We start from the raw sequence: 12,607 nt of genomic DNA on the forward strand, positions 1-12,607 counted from the left end.
TGAGGAAGGGTCTTGGGATTTTAAGCCTTCCTTGACCCCTCCTTGTTGGGTGGGGAACCTACAGGTAAGATGTTCCCCATTGGTGGTCTCTTAATTAATTATAAAATGGGTGGGCAATGCTGGTGCTGCCCACCTGAAGGTGTGGCCAAGACCTCAGCAGGCCTGGATGGTCTCAGACCCCCTCTTGAAATCCCACATCCTACTTCTGTAGGGATAAGGGGTGACACCTGGCTACTTCCTGCTGAAACGGGTCGTCGTTTGGGTAAGGGGCCCCTAGAGGTGTGGGATCCAGAGAGATGGTCCAGGTCATCCAAGTTGCCGTGGCAGAAGTTGGTCTGGTTGTCATACAAGTTTGCATGCTCAAGGCCACCTCGATTCTGAAGACCCCTAATCAGGAAACAAACATAAGACAATTGAGAAGCCAGTTGTGTGCTCTATGTGGAGCTGGAGCCAGCACAGATGCAAAGAGGGCCCACAGGCTAATTCTTGCCATTCAAAAGCTCAAAGCAGGCAGGCAGGGTGTGGTGTAGTTAAGTTCTGATGCTCAAAGGAATCCCAGTATCTAAGGTGGCAGAGACTGAAATATCCCTGTTCAGCCTCCCATTTCCTGTGCCATGCTAGTTCTGGGACTCCTGTCAGTTCAAGTATATCCTGGTTTTGCATTTGGACACACTCGTCAGAATAGCATGTGCTGGGAGTACTGAAATGAGGATACCTATGGCTAGCCTGTGGCATCCAGGTGTGCACTGAAGACCACAGTCAGAGGAAGGAGGTGGGGGTGAGATCAGCACACTTGACTCACACTCAGTCGACCTTCTACACCTTTGGGATGTCTCCATCAGAACAGCTTGTGTCCAGGAGTGAAAAATCCGCTCCTGTTCCCTGCGCTGTGCTAGACCTAAGCTTCTGTCTGATAACTTCAAGTTGACAAGCCTGCTCAACAATGGCCCTGATTCTATAAGCCTGCAAGATAATGTTCTTAGTTAGGGCCCATCCTGCTAGCCTTGATGATGGTATCTGTGACAAGATATGGGAAACATATAGGAAACACTTATCTGTTAGGTGCTTTTTTGAAAAGTAGCTTTAAATTCTCCAGTGTTTCCCAGGTTGGTTCTGCAGAATTTGGTTGACAGGGGGTTTTGACCTTAGACCATAGAGTCAATATCTACCCCAGGAGGGGAAATAACCTTGTACATCAGAGGCCAAGACTAAGCCTACAAGGACCTTCATCAATATATCTCATCCCCAATAAAGAGGCAGGTGTCAGAGGAAAAACAAGTAAAGAGTGGTAGAAGTAGAGATATCCCCAAGTACAAGCCCATGGCCAGAGATGTCTCATACAGTTACTTTGAATGGATCTCAGCCTAGGAGAGAAGGAGAGAAAGGCAAGGCAGAAAATTGAGCATCTGTGTCCAGTAAGAAATTGACCTTTTGGGGCCCGGCGGCGTGGCCTAGTGGCTAAAGTCCTCGCCTTGAAAGCCTCGGGGTCCCATATGGGCGCCAGTTCTAATCCTGGCAGCTCCACTTGCATTTTTTTTTTTTCTCTTTTAACACATTGGTTACTCAATACCATGTCAACCAATTCTGTAACGTTATAAATTGTTACTGATGTAATATTGGGGCTTTTAATTGATCAGGATGATACTCTGCCAGCTCTACCTTCAGACCAGAGATGGTCTCCCCAAGAAATCATTGAACTTATCTGAACAATAAGATGCTGGACTTTATGCTTGGTAGATGCTTGCTATGAAAGAATGTCAACCGAAATAGAATTGTTGTAAAGCAACAAGGTGGTGGAATCCACCTTGGGGGGGGGGGGTGTAAGGAGTTATTCTAATATCCTTCCCTGGACCCGGCACCATTCCTTCTTCCTCACAGCTCACGAAATTCGCTCCAGCCTAGCTATCCACCAATCGGATGTAACCTGGCATTCCACCTGAATCCCACCCCAATCTTCCAGCCCCTTCCCCAACTCTGCCCACTCACCAATCATCCCTAGGCATTCATCGGCAGGCACCTATCCCCTGGGGCCTGGCCTCAATCCCTCCCAATCCCCACCCCTTACACCTGGCAGACAAAAAGGCCCCCCCCCCAGGCACGGCTCTCTCTCTTATCTCCTCTTCTCTCTCCCTCTCTCTTCTCTCCTTTGCCCGCTCTTCTTTGCTCTCCCCTTCTTCCTTCTTTCCTGATCTTCACCACCTCTACCCTGTTCCTGCCCCATTGGAATAAACCTCCTAAGATACCTCGTTGCGTCTGGTGTGTTTCAGCTCACGGTAAAGAACCAGGTTGTGGGAATTAGCTGCGCGTAATAATATCGTAATATCCTATGAACTAGAACTCTGCCCATCTTTTTAAATAACTAACAAGGGGGATGGGGAGGGGTGGGGGGAATCCCAGTGCCTATAAAACTGTGTCACATAATGCAATGTAATCAACAATAAAAAAAAGGGAGAAAAAAAATAATTCAATAAACATTTACTGAATAAATTAAAAAAAAAAAAACTGGTTGAGACCATCCAGGCCTGCTGAGGCCTTGGCCACACCTTCAGGTGGGCGGCACCAGCATTGCCCACCCATTTTATAATTAATTAAGAGACCACCAATGGGGAACATCTTACCTGTAGGTTCCCCGCCCAACAAGGAGGGGTCAAGGAAGGCTTAAAATCCCAAGACCCTTCCTCAAATCTTCTGTGCTCTCTCTCCCTCTTCTTTCGAGAGGCACCCCACCTCCTGGCTTTTTGGAGGTGCTTTCCCCTTCCCTTCCTTCCCTGCCTACCTGGTCCCTTCGCAAATAAACTTTTCTTAGAGAAAACTTCCTTAGAGAAAGAGCGTGCTGGAAAAGGCTCGTGAGGCTGGAAACAGTTATTATGCAGCTCAGGGGAAAAGCAACAGAGACAAGGCAAACATCCCCATCGGAGCAGAGGCAATCCCCAAAAAGAATCCCAACTGGGATCCAGAGGATAAAAGACATGAGTGGGAATGAAAAAATTTCATTTATTGTATTTTAGAAGAACTAAGGGCAAAGGTTAAGCCTTTAAACTATAGCCAACTCACCACTGTTCATCAGGGGGAGAATGAGCCACCAATGACCTTTCTAGAATGCCTCAAAGGGGCAATTGTGAAGTTTACCAACTTAGACCCAGATACAGTGGAGGGTGGAGCGATCCTCAAGGACAAGTTCCTTGTGCAGTCTGCTCCAGATATCAGGAGAAGACTCCAAAAGCTTATGGCAGACCCTGATAAGTCCTCCTTGGGCCAGTTGATCCAGGCAGGCCCTACATTGACATTTCAATTATTAGTTTCTATACAACCGGGTGCTATACACCTTAAAATGGCTATAGATTGGACCCGGCGGCGAGGGCTAGCGGCTGAAGTCCTCGCCTTGAAAGCGCTGGGATCTCATATGGGCGCCAGTTCTAATCCCGGCAGCTCCACTTCCCATCCAGCTCCCTGCTTGTGACGGAAGATCTTCCTCTCTGTCTCTCCTCCTCTGTGTATATCTGATTTTGTAATAAAATGAATAAATCTTTAAAAAAATTGCTATAGATTGCTATTCAGCTGTCTCATGCCTACTTTGACTTCAGTATTCAGCAGTTCACAGCGTTGAAGCATGATTTTGCTGAACCTGGCTGTTTTTCGGGTAGTCTAACTCTATAACTCTAACAAGACATATGTCAACAGTTTAGGTGAACAGTTTTAGCAGGGGTGTGCAGAGAAATCTTAAATACCCCAGTGAGGAGTGACTAATCTTTGTGTCCCACTCAGTGAGTTATAAGTACATTCCCACTGGCCATTTCCTGTCTGTTTCTAAACTTTCTTTTTTGTTCTCTATCTATTCTAGATTGTTTGTTAATTTTGAGGGGTTTCTGGAGCGATCCTGATGGTCATTGCAAGAGACGGTAGGGACCTAAAGTCGGAACCAGGCAAGGACCAGAGAAAGCTCCTTTCTCTAGTCCCGAAGTTTACTGTTCTTCTGTTTCTGCAGACCACTCAGTGCTCCTGGTTGTCCTTCCGATGACCTCGGATCCTGCAAGGCAGGATTTGCGTTTCTTCCATCCCATGTGATAGCTTCAATTGGGGGTGGATGACCTCAGAGTTCTTGGCCTCTGAAGGCACTCCATTTCCCCATGGTCTCCTTGGCAGTTGGGATGTAGTGCTTGGTGCTTACACTGATGGTCCTTGGTGAGGATCTGGGAGTCTTCAGGTCAACCACAGTTTCTAAAAGACAATTCTGAGTCACAGCTAGTCTTGTTGAAATCCCCTTGGTGAGTGTTGTGTGGTTTTGGTTCACATCACCTGAATCTGCTCTTTTTTGGCTACCCAATCTTGGGCAAATTACCTAATATCTCTGGTTCACAGCTTTGTTTTGCTTTCCAAAAACATTTAAAAGCATTTTATTTACTTATTTGAAAGGCAGAGAGAGATCTTTCTGCTAATTCATGCCCCAAATGGCCACAAAACCTGGGGCTGGGATAGGCCAAAGCAGAAAGCCTGAAATTCCATTGAAAAGGGACATTTAGGATTAAATGAACAGAAAGATTTAATTTGTTTTTTGCTTTCTGTGTTTTGCTTGTGGTAGAGGACAGTGAATAGCTGAACGAACATTTCATGATTAAGTTTAGATAGAGCCTGGGAGCCTGAGAGATAAGGGGCACCTACAACTAGCCTCCGCCCCTAATTGTCTGGCCCCCTCCCTGTTTATGGTTTTATGGTCTTAGCCTTTTCGGTTCAGAGGCTAGCCTCCTGTGTGAGGAACTGGCCCCGGCCCCAGCGCGCTGGTGATCAAATAAAGCCTCTTGCTTTTGCATCAAGTCTCGTCTTCGGTGGTCATTGGGGAAACTCACTCTCTCGAGACAGACGGTAAGGTTTTCCCTGTTGGGGTGCCTTACACCATGTGGGTCTCTCACATGGGTGGCAGGGGCCTAGGTAGTTGGTCCATCTTCTACAGCTTTCCCAGGCACATTATCAGAGAGCTGGGTCAGAAGTGGAAGAGCTGAGATGAGAACCAGTGCCAATATAGGATTCCAGCAGTGCAGACAGTAGCTTAAACTGCTCTGTAACAAGGCTAGCCCCTGGTCCATTTTCTCATCCCTAAATAGAAAAAAAAAATCACTGTACTTACATTCCAGTAGTTGTGTGGATTTAGCAAAATAATGTCTCAGGATGTCTTATACATTTTAAGTCTTTTGTGAGTTTTAACAAAACTTACGCTGGAAGACAGAACATGTTCCCTTTAGCCTATTGATCATGTAACTATGCTTAAGATTGTTTTTCTGGGGTGTACAATCTGATTTTTTAGAAAAAATTCCCTAAGGGTCCTTTTAAATAGATGGCTTGCCTCTTGATTAAGTGGAAATTCCTAGCTTTTTAGTCCCTAAAGAAAGTTTAGCTTAACTTTGTTACTTTAATCATAGCTTGGTTGGTGATTAACATCACTGTGCATTTAAAGATCAGAGCTTGCCCTTTGGAAAAGAGGTGTAGAATGGTGAGGTCACTTATCATAGCTCATGAGGTGAGTCATTATTTAAAACAGTTCATTGGCTCATGGCACCTGAGTGCTGGCCCAGCATTGGCTGCTGCCGCTGTCCCTCCCATGTTGTGCACTTGGCTGCAGGGCTCCTCTTTCAGTTCCTCCCTTGTATCATGCTCCGGCCTGCCACACAGTTCTTGCACATGCTGCTCTCACTTCCTAAAATGCTTCTTGCCTCTCTCCAAACTGCTGATCCTCCTGCAGCTTTCAATTTAGAGAAGTCTTCCCTGGCGTCCAAGATCAATTCTGATCCCTCCTCACGTGATCTCAAAGCCAGCTCTGCCCATAACTATTCATGAGCTGTAATACATGTGTGTGTTTATCTGATCAATGTCTGTTTCATCTTAAGGTCAACCATGTCCCAATGTTATTTTTGCTTTGTTTATCATCTGATGCACAGAATCTGACTGTATGCCTGGCATGTAGTAAACTAGTAATAAACATTTAAATGAATGAACGAATGAACTGGAATCAGATCCTGATAACTTTGTTCACTAACTTTTTTTTAAAATTTATTTTATTGTATTGTTGTTGACAGTGATCACTAACTTTTTACACAATTGCTTAATCCAGACAATGTTTACCTCACAGGGTTGACTCTCGGTCACTCTAGAGTTGTCATAACAGAGTTTGATGTTGATAGTAAGAACACTGGCATTAACATGGTGAATCAGAAACCTCAGAAAACACTTTGGAATCTTAGTTTGAGCTGTGTAAGCTTGGGTAAATTATATGCTCTGAAAGTAAATTGGATCTCTTAGTCTCTTGCATTCCAAAAAGAAAAAGGAAAGGATTTAAGATGGTTTATAAAATATTTAACATAATTTTTTTGTATGTGCTAAGATAAATGATTAAGAAAGGCAAAGGATAATTGCTTCTCAACTTTTTAGCTAAGATCAAGTGTAGTATCTGTTCTTATCAGAAGGACAAAGGGAAAGCAAAAGGATGGGAAAAGGTAAAGGATTTAAAATAATGTTAAATAGTACAACATATATGAGTAATATCAAGACACTGACGTTTCATGCATACATTCCCATATAGACACTGAGAAGCACATGCATTTGGCTCAGGGGAAAAAAACTACTTCAACATCCACCATGTCCATAAGATGAGAGAGGACCAGGGGATAACACAAAGAAATGAATTTGAACTGTGTTATGATGTATCGATGCTGTTCTGATACAGAAGGGAAAGAAAATATATTTTCTTTCTAACCCATTTTAGCCTCAGTACCTGGAACCACTTTAACAAAAATTCATGCAGACATGAGGGAAATATCCAAACCTGCTTACCTGAAGCCTTCCATGACACTGGAAAGGAAGAGCTGAGGAAGCAGTCAGGCCTGACTGTTGCATGCACAAATGTAACAGGGCAAAGAAAAATGAAGGGCAAGGCTTGTCCAGGCTCCTCTTGCTAACCCCGTGTCTAGGCAGATGAAAATGCACCCTTTCCTTGGTCATGGAGGGCACCTCTCACTTCTAGATGCTTCTTATGAGCTTCTTCGGGGGAGGTTAGGAAACTTCTGCATATGCCCTTCCTGGAATTCCTTCAATCCCAAAAATTCAATACACTAACGTGTTGTATGTTGGGCTTCTGCCTCTGACATCATTCTCAAAGATCCCTCAGTGCGTGCAATGGTGAATGTCATGTGACTGCTTCTTAACATGCGTCACAGGATGGATTCAAGGCAAGCTGCCAGGCTCTGTGGGAACAGTGTGGTTCAGGAAGTCTCTCCAAAGATCTGTCTCCAGATCTGACAAAGTCTAGCGTGACCAGCCGTCCATTCCCATCAGGCACTTCTCCCCAACACAATTTTCCTGATTAATCTCTGGCTAATAACTGGACATCAGAAGATTCAAGATGGTAATTTTCTGAGAAGAATCCTTAGTGTGGATCTTCGATAGTTTCGCTACAGCCTAATGAGCCAGAAGGGATGCCCTTCATGAAAAGAAAGCACCAAGCCAATGTACATCTCTAAATACAAAGCCTACTGACTTTCTCACGGGGCGGGGGGTGGGGTGTAGGAGGAAAGCAAAAGAACAAGATTGTCCTGGGGCCCAGTGCGGTGGCCTAGCGGCTAAAGTCCTCACCTTGAACGTGCCAGGATCCCATATGGGCGCCAGCTCTAATCCCAGCAGCCCTACTTCCCATCCAGCTCCCTGCTTGTGGCCTGGGAAAGCAGCAGAGGACTGCCCAAAGCCTTGGGACCCAGACCCCTTGTGGGAGACCTAGAAGAGGCTCCTGGCTTTGGATCGGCAAAGCACCGGCCCTTGCAGTCACTTGGGGAGTGAATTATCGGATGGAAGATCATCCTGTTTCTCCTCCTCTGTATATCTGACTTTGTAATAAAAATAAATAAAGATTTATTTATTTATTTATTTATTTATTTATTTATTTATCTTATAAATATCTTATAAATATTTTATAATAAAATAAATCTTTAAAAAAAAGATGCAGGGTCCCAATGCATTGGGCCGGCCTCAACTGCTTTCCCAGGCCACAAGCAGGGAGCTGGATGGGAAGTGGAGCTGCCGGGATTAGAACCGGCGCCCATATGGGATCCCAGGGATTCAAGGCGAGGACTTTAGCCGCTAGGCTACGCTGCCGGGCCCTAAAAATAAATCTTAAAAAAAAAAAAAAAGAACAAGATCGTTCTCAGACTGGGGCCATTCTAAAACACACACACAGCATTCACATGAATTTTCAGCAGGAAATAGATTTTTTATTATGAAAGTCCTAAGCACTTGTAAAATAGGTGAACCAGACAGAAAGCCTTCCCCTTCTTGCTGCCTTTGAGTTAGCATACAGGACAGTGTCCTGTGTCTCCTTCCAGACCTTGTTTCATGGAGGTAATCCTCCGGGAGGTCCGGTGTCCCTAGTATGATATTACAATGAGTCACCTTTGTTGCAGGGATCAGGTGAGCTGCGCCGTCTGAAACTGTGGTCTGTTCTTGCGCAAGGGATGCCAGAATCCAGGTGGTCTTTCCAAGGAGACAAGACAGGTTGCTGCAGTCCAAGAGAACTTCTGACATACCTGTAAATACCCTCCTAGAAGCTCAGTATGGGAAGCAAGGCTTTCTTTAAGTGTTTCTGCAAAACACTCTGTCCTTCATGAAACCAGGTGAAGTGGCTTTCATCACAGCAGTGACAATTTGCATCATGAGAGAAAGAACAGAAGACATGAGAGCATCTTCCAGCCATGGAGCAGCTTGGCAGAGACAGGCACTGTCTCTTCATGTTGTTGACACTCATTGGCCCGAACAGAACCCACAGGGGGCCCAATTCCACTCAAATCATTGAAGATTTCCCCTTCTGATTTAAATTTTTTGAATATTTGAAAAGTATATCATCCTATTTGTCTATCTTTCCACCAACAATTTCTCAGTTTTGAATGTTTTAGCTTTACAAGTCTTTAAAACAGGAGTGTCTGGGATGTGTGGAAAGTCATGAGTGGTTTCCCACCTTTGTCTCTCCCCTTCCCCTAGGGACAACAATGTAATCATGTGATCAACCATGTAATCATTATTAAAAAATAAAATTTGTTAAAAAATAAATAAAACACGGGTGGTATTTAGAGTCCCCATTTTTTTTGTCCCAAATTGTCTTGGTTATTCCAGGGTTTCTGTGTTTCAAATTAATTTTAGTCACTGTGTCAATTTTTTGTTTGTTGACACTATTACAAATTATATTCACATTCCAATTTTTGTTGTTATAAATGTGTATAATACGGCACTTGCTTGTAGGTTAATCTTATAGTAGCCTAAGACCTTGTTGAAATAATTTATTAGTTCTAGCAGATTTTGGGGGACCTTGTTAGAGTTTACATCTGTAAAGACATTTTGCTTGCTCATTTCTAAACTGGGTATTAGATTCCCCCTGACTTACTAGCTAGACTCTCTAGTGTTAGGTAGGATAGAAATGGTGGGAATAATGATCACTGGCTTGTTTCTAATCTTACGTGAAGAGTGCTCAGTCTATCACCATTCACTGTGTTAACTGGTTTTTCCATACATGCCACATTCAATGTGAGGGAATTCCCTCCTACACTTAATTTGCTAAGAGTTTGTAGCATAAACAGAAGTTGGATTTCATTAAATGCTTTTTCTATTGAGATAATCATATGGCTTTTGCTTTTCTGTATGTAAACATGTTGAACCGCACTGCTCCTTAAATGTCAAGTCAACCTTGCATTCCTGAGGTAAATCCTGCTTGGTTATGATGTATTATTTTTCTCTTACATTGTTGACTTTGTCTTACCAAAAATGTCTTTGGAATTTCACAGCAGAGTTCATTATGGATATCTGTCTACGATTTTCTTATAATATCTTTGCCTAGCTAATCATACTTGCCTTATGGAACACTTCCCAGGAGCCTTTCTATATGATTGGTATTATCTTTCTTTTTTGTATTAGAATTTATCAGGGATGTAATTTGGCCCAGGAGCTTTCTTTCTAGGCAGGTTTTAAACTACAAAATCATTTTTAAAAATAGGGCCCAGGGGTTCGGGCCTTGGGTTTGGGGGCAAGTGCCGCTCCTCACAGTGTGGCGGCTGTGGGGGGTGCCCCTGCCGGGTCGGACCCAATGCTGGGGGCTCACATCAAAGACACTGCCGCAAGGCAGTGAACGAGTCCTCGGCCTCACCCAGGGTGGCCAGTGCACCATGTGGTGCCAGGCTTTGCCTGCTGGCCGCCCGGCAGCCTGCTCTGGGGTTTTTTCAGACATGTTCGCTGCCTGGGGACACCCATGACTAAGTCCAATTTTAGTGTAGGTGAGTAGTGAATCTTGGGTGATTCCCAGTGACAGAGTCATGGAAGGTTTAGGCATGCATGGGGACTGAGACCTGGTGGTTTGGAGGGAAGTACCCAGGAGACAATTACAGTTAGTCAGATACACCAACCCAATTCGGAATACAGAAATGGCCTGTTTGCCTAGAACATCACTGATCGTCACACACCAGCCCACACCAATACTATGAATGGGGACCTCTTTGGCAGTGATGGGTACTATTACCCAACTGTTTGGTGGAGTGGTGGAGTGGTCACATTTGGCAGGGTCAAGACTGTATCCAGCACGCGAGAGAACTTGGTCTGGGGGTAGACTCTATGAGGTTGTGTGGACCCAACCCTGTGGAAATACAAGCTCCCCTAGTTGGACACCCTAACAGGGTGGAGGTTCCCACCAAGGGGCGCGTGTGCTGGAATTGGGGCTGCATTCTATCTAGGAAACAGTTGCAGTCACCCGAGGCACTAGTGTGGGCTGGGATTGGATGCACCAGGCCAGTTCAGACCCCAACACCATCTGGTGTCATGGAGAACCAGGGTAGATGTGGGACTGACTAGGCTGGGTCTCAACCCCTACTGAGCCATGTGTGAGCTGTATGTGGGTATGGACGAGCCATGGCTGGGCTGAAACATCCAACAACAAGAACCAGAATGGGGTGAAAGCCAGCCAGGAAAAGCCACTGTTCCTGCTAGGACAGGAGGTGAACTGAGTAGGGTTGGCTCAAGGACCCCCTGGTATGTGCAAAATCTGGCATTGGGAGAGGTTCTGATGGAGGAGCCTGGGCAACTCCTCTGACAGGACACAATCCCTGCAGGTAAGCACAAGAAGCATGATAGGAAACAGACCAGAATAGGCCATGGAAAGTTTCCCACTGGCATACATTAGGCATGGGTTGGGGGCAGACCAGGCTGAATCAGTTCATGTCATCCACTGGCAAATCCGATCACCAGAACAGAGTGTGGGTTGAGCCGGTTTGGTTGCAACAAAACCAGTACACATTATGGAATGCCAGGGTGAGGTTGCCTGTACTGGATTTGACTGCAGCACCCAACCAGCACACGTGAGATCCAGGAAGGGAGGGGCAGAGCTGGCAGTGGGACTAAGGGGCTGGTCCCCTCTCCGGACAGCTACTCCCACTGGAGAGCGTGGGTTGGGATGGGGACAGACCAGACTAAGCAAGGCTGCAACACCTGTGTGCTGAATGTGGACTGGATCAGGGAAAAGCCAGGCTGGGCTGATTATTCCTGTGGGTGCAAGCATAAATTAGAGTGGGTGAGGGATGTTTGGGCTTGCCCACAGCATCAGCTGGCAGAAGCTGGCACTGGGGACTAATTCTGTCAAGTCCAATCACAGAACCACCTAAAGAGTATATAAACCAGGACTGAGAGAGACCTGGGAGGGAAAAGTGGGTTCCCCCATCCCAGGTCACTAGTCCCGCGGGAGGTTCATGAAAACTAGGATGGGGGCTGAGGTGGCTAGACAGAGAGGCACTCAACAACATCCATGAGGGCTGGATGGTTGAGTTGGTTAGATGGAACTAAGCTTTAATACCCATTGACAAGTACAAGAGCTAAATAGGATGGGGGACAGACTGGTCTACTGCTACAGATACTGGCAAACCAGGGTAGGGGGTGGGCCTGATGGGGGTTATTGTGGGTCGCCCCGACTAGACTGCAGCTCCCACTGGTTGATGTAAGGGCCGAGTATGTGCTGGGCAGAACCAGACTGGACTGCAACACCCATTGGTTCCAGTGGAAGTCGGGACTGAAAACAGAAGCAACCCAGCAATTGCAACCACCAGCTGATCATGGTGATGGACTGTGCCGGGCCCTGTGCTTGCTAGAACATACAAGAATCTGGTCTGGGAATACCTCAAGGTTTCTTTGGAGATCTCCCCAATAGAACTGCTGGACTCGGAACTCTAACCAAGAAAAGACAGAAGACAGAACAGGTCAATCATTCATCTCAGCTATATGTTGGCAGCGAAATACGGGGCAAATGGTGACTTTATGATGGACCATATCAATCAGTGGACGACCTCATCGAGCGAAACTGGCAGCAATTCATAACTGGAGAACAATTAAAACCACTCGAGCAAATATCTCAGAGCATGCCCCACATCCGGGACTTGGGGTGGGCGGGAAACCAGGTGGGGCTTCTCCCTCAATATCCCCCTTTACCTCAGATACATGATGGAAACAATATGGACATAATAGTATTACCCACTTCCCTATACCCCCTTGAACCTTTTTTTTTTTAACTGCAATTAACTATGTAAAGATTGTCAACAACAAT

General features: G+C 45.5%; 1 pseudogene; it reads left to right on the plus strand.

The window, feature by feature from the left end:
- The first annotated feature begins 6,400 nt into the window (after positions 1–6,400).
- Positions 6,401–6,523, plus strand: LOC118758614 (U2 spliceosomal RNA; annotated as a pseudogene).
- The last annotated feature ends 6,084 nt before the right edge of the window (positions 6,524–12,607 follow it).

Source organism: Ochotona princeps, chromosome 2 (assembly GCF_030435755.1).
Source record: "Ochotona princeps isolate mOchPri1 chromosome 2, mOchPri1.hap1, whole genome shotgun sequence".
NCBI lineage: Eukaryota > Metazoa > Chordata > Mammalia > Lagomorpha > Ochotonidae > Ochotona > Ochotona princeps.